Source organism: Myxocyprinus asiaticus, chromosome 44, assembly GCF_019703515.2.
Source record: "Myxocyprinus asiaticus isolate MX2 ecotype Aquarium Trade chromosome 44, UBuf_Myxa_2, whole genome shotgun sequence".
Taxonomy (NCBI): Eukaryota; Metazoa; Chordata; class Actinopteri; order Cypriniformes; family Catostomidae; genus Myxocyprinus; species Myxocyprinus asiaticus.
In genome coordinates this window covers 2,042,369-2,047,465 of record NC_059387.1, presented here as the reverse complement: position 1 = coordinate 2,047,465, position 5,097 = coordinate 2,042,369, and the positions used below count along the sequence as shown (strand labels likewise).

The 5,097-nt window shown below is 33.5% G+C and overlaps 1 long non-coding RNA gene across 1 annotated transcript in view; it reads right to left on the bottom strand.

Moving 5' to 3' along the window:
- The window catches only part of LOC127434267 (uncharacterized), a 220,497-nt gene that overhangs the window by 23,771 nt on the left and 191,629 nt on the right, over positions 1–5,097 (bottom strand). The window lies entirely within an intron of this gene.

Genomic DNA, 5,097 nt, shown 5'->3' with positions numbered 1-5,097 from the left:
CAGAGAACGCTTTCTGATTGGATGAGATCCTCTAGTCCCGCCCTCATCAGGTCACGATGGACAGATCAGACCCAAGGAGTTCTAAAAGAACCACGTGCTCATTTTAATGTCATTTTATGTGTTTATTCATAAAAAAAAAAAAAACACATATGTGTTTCACCAATTGCTAAAAATACTGAAATAATAATAAAACAGTTTTACAATTTTTTTAATGTTTACTAATTTGTTGTCTAATATGATCATGTCTACACAGTAAAATAAGTCTCTTAATTAATTCATTCATTTATATTAATTTATTGTATGTTCCGCTGTGCCCTTTTGCGTTTTAGAGATTTGTAATTTGTTTGGTGATTATTGTTTTGTATTTGGTTTATTTGTGTTGTTTTGCAACACTGATGTTTTTTTTATTTATTTATTTTTTTATTATTATTATTATTATGGATGCACACGTTTAATGTCAAAACTGTATTATACTTACTTTAGCTGTCTTAAATCAGTTTTAAGACAACATTGTTTTGGGAATGTTTACTTATTGAAATAATAATAATGTAATATAGTCCAAATTAGCCAGGATTAATACAAAGTGATATTATTCATATAGCACACTTGGAAAGAGAGCTCTTTCATTTGTAGAAGCCACCTTTGGTTTGGTGAATATTTTAGCCTATTATTGCATTGAGTTTGTTTGTTTTGTTTTGAAAAGCCAGCTGTTTGTGTATATTGTGCATATGTGTAATGTCAAAAAATGTATCAAAATGTAATAATAAGTCCTACACATTATATACTTATTTGTTTCTTTTTTACAGTATTGTATAAGACAACAGTGTTGCTGCAGTGTTTACATATGAAAATAATGTCATTTAGACTGAATTAAAACAAAATGATATGACTGACATCATAATTTATAATGAGTGCTTTTTTATTTTTTATTTATTATTATTTTATTATTTTATGCATTTATTTATTTATTTATTTATTATTTTTGTGGCATTAGTACCTTACTTACTTCCCAAAAGTAAATAAATGATCATGTGCAAACAAGGATTAATAGGATTGGCTTTGCCGTTTCTTGCTAACGTGTGAGAGGCTGTAGCTGCATCCGGTTGTACGAAGCGCCAAAGACTCATCAACTAGATGCGCATCATCATGCAGGCTACCAGTAAGTGAGGAAGACACCATCCTTATACCAACAGTTCTGTGAACGAAAATACGGACAAATCGCGTCTCATGTTGATTCAGGGACAGTGCATTTTTTCAATCACTGGATGAGTGGCAAGCCTAAACGTTAGTTTGTGTGTGTGTGTGTTTGGCAATTAAGATAATTTGGTGATATGCTGAGTCAGGATGGTAGCCAGAAAAAAGAAAGGTGGACAGAGCTACTTTACAACAAGTCAAAGTGCAAGTCACTTAAAATAGTTTCTCAGTTGCTAATGTGTAGAGTCAACAATAATGGTAATAATACTTAACTAAGCCATAAATGTTTTTCCTCACTGTTCATATGGCATGCATCAATGTGTTATTTTGTCAGGTCATGTGACAGAAGCAGTCCTGCCAGGTAGTAGCTCAGACAGAGCAGGAGGAGAGGCAGGGTCACAGGTGAGGCCTAGGCTTGTAACAACCAGGGCTCGAGTTGAGGGGGATGCGAGGGGATGTTATCCCCCTTGTTGCAATAAATATGAGAAAGCACCCTCCTTGTAAAACCCCCATCCCCTTTAGATCAGTTGTGTTATGTATTGCTAATCATGCAAGTAAAATCTAAAATTTTCTACATTTGATAAATAACAGACTTTAAATAACGGCGATTTGCTGGTCAGAATTAGATTTCGATATGTGTAAGGTTGCCAGATTTCTATAGGTGAAATCCCCCAATCAGTTCTGGACACTTGTACAGTTTGGATATATTCTAAAAGATGTAGTTTTTTTTTATTTATTTTTTATTTTTTTAACACTGGCAAACAGGTATGTCAAAGTGTGACTTGTCCTTCCTTGTGTTCACATGAAACTTGTGTCACTGAAGGTAATGCAAGTTTTCAAAAGTTTTGCGCACTTTCAAAAATGGCCAAGAGAATATTATATTTATATAATATATTATACTATATATATATATATATATATATATATATATATATATAAGGAGAACAGAATGTAAGGGAAGACAAGTTTGCAGTTACAACGTGTACGTGTTTTTAACTCAAACAATTTTCAGGGTTTCACCCATAAAACAACTTTTCTACACCACTGTTTAAGCATCCTTCATAGAAACAGCTCAGACTTCCTTTACTAGTTCAGTTATTGGAGTAGAAAATATATGTGTCTGTGACAGTGGGCGAGCAATCTAGAAAAAAAAAAATTTCATGATCATAACATGGATTTTATTCACAAGATTCACCATAAAATACAATAACAGAGGGTAATTGGTGCATATCATAGCCATGTGTCCTAAGTGTCAATGATGAAGTGAGGCTAATTTTCATCCAGATCTATTACATTAAAAATACATAAAATAATGCAATTCACACAAACCATTTACTTGAATATACCTCTTCCATGATGAGCATATTTTCAGTTTCTGAGTTTAACGTCATACTGATATTTATTCTGGGGCTTAAAAATCAAAGTCGTGGTGTAACCAACATGTAGACAGCCATTTTGTTGTTTATGTTGACCATAAAAACCATAAAATAGAGCGGAGACCTTTAGACCCTCAAGACTGAACATGACGTTTTAAAAAACTTCTGATATTATTTTGATATTTTTATGAAAAGGCACATTTTGTTCAAATTATGTGGTGTAACCCTGAAAAAACTTTATATTTTTTTAGCCAAAAATTCATATTTTTATATATAAAAAATGTGCCTTGAAAAATTTGTTTGAAAACCTTTTGGAAATTAATGATTAAGTTTATACTCTCATGTATGCAAGGTGCAAAGAAAGTATTAATATAGTTTTTTACTTGATGATTACACCATATGACAATTTGAAAGTTTTAAATATTTTTGTAAAAAAGTAAATAATAAGTACATTTTTTAGAAATGTATGAAACTAAATTAGACACAAAGATTAGATTTCCGAGAACTTGACACGTGTTCTTAACTAGATTTTTAAAAGATTTCTTATTTTAACACCTTAGACAACCTTATTTGTCAATGACCCATAAGTATTAGTCAGCCCCCCCCCCTTACAAATCGACCACTGGTAACAACATGATTATAAGAGTAAAGGTAGATATTTGTTTGGTCAGAACAACAATGACACAAGTGAGACTGAACGATATTCTGTGTACCATGTCCACCAGGACAAACTGGACAATACTGATGTGAAACAAATATGCCAACAGTTCATTTCTGTTAAAGACTGGCACAGGCATGTGTTTGGCATCTTCAAATAGCAAGGACAAGACAGTGGACTGTGTATTTAGGGTGTGGATATAGTTAACAGTATTTTTTATGTTTAGATGTAAATACATATTTACAGATCACTGGTTTCAAAAGGTAGGAGTACTTAAAATGTGTCCTTCAAGGCTACATTCAGCTGTCAAATTTGGTACTTGGTTATTGGTTACGTGGACTACAATACCAGGTTATGCCTGTAAGTGCTCTCCATACATTATGTATATGTACTCTGATGCTGATGTATGAGAGATGTTGACGATTGCACTAGGGACAGAGTAAAGTTAAAGTTAAGTCTCTGTTATCTTAGTTACTTTAACTTATAACATTACAGAATTCATTAATTAACATATTCTTGTAGTCAACATAGACTAAAAACCTTAATGTCAGTCCATGAACAATGTTTTTTCAGTTATGATTGTATGCTTGTTTAGATATTCTATCATGAAATACAGAAAGCTAAATTGTAATGTTGTTGGTTTACATAATCAAAATTGTGTAATTATTGTCTCAGGAACATACTGACATAAAAACTCCCTTTATGGGTGTGTTGACTAGCATATCTATTAGGGATGTGCCCTACGACTAATTTGACTGTCGTTTAAACGGAAGTTTTATAACCGACTCGTCGACTAGTCTAAAGAGAAAGTAACCTTCAGAAAACAGTAAAAAAACATAAAAAGTGTTTATGCAACCCATTTAAAATACTTAATCTATTCCAAATCCGATGCTAAATTCCACTGAAAAGGGGCATTTATCTGCGAAGTGCTCACCTTGAATTTTGATCATTGTACATTAAATATAGAGCATGACACGCATTCACTGAATCAACGTTAGTGAATAATTAACAGACATATTTATTGAAAACAATTGAATGAATAGTGCAGGATCAATGGAACAACCATTAAAAGCCTGTTCTAAATGGAAATCAAATCAAAATCAAAATCAAATCACTTTTATTGTCACACAGCCATATACACAAGTGCAATGGTGTGTGAAATTCTTGGGTGCAGTTCCGATCAACACAGCAGTCGTGACAGTGATGAGACATATACCAATTTACAATAACATCAAATTAACACAACACAATTTAAAGTCTAATATACACATAATTACACACAACACAATATACAAATAATAACATACACTGTACAGTATACAATACACCCAATATAGATACACATTATTCAATAAAAATAAGAATAAAAATATATAAAAAAGTATATATAGTAGTATATATAGAATGTACAGTATTGTACTGTATTGACATTCAGGCTGTTGGTTGATAGTAAGTTGTTAAGAGAGAATATAATATATAATAATATAATTTATGACAGTCCGGTGTGAGATATAAGAGTAAGAGTAATAAAGTGCAGTGCTTATGTATTTTGATCGTGGGAGATCCAAAGTCTGATTGCTTGGGGGAAGAAGCTGTCATTGAGACGGCTGGTGCGGGTCCTGATGCTGCGATACCGCCTGCCTGATGGTAGCAGTAAGAACAGCCCATAGCTCGGGTGGCTGGAGTCTCTGATGATCCTCCGAGCTTTTTTCACACACCGCCTGGTATATATTTCCTGGAGGGAGGGAAGCACACCTCCGATGATGTGTCTGGCAGTTCGCACCACCCTTTGCAGTGCTTTGCGGTTGTGGGCGCTGCTATTGCCGTACCAGGCAGAGATGCAGCCAGTCAGGATGCTCTCCACAGTGC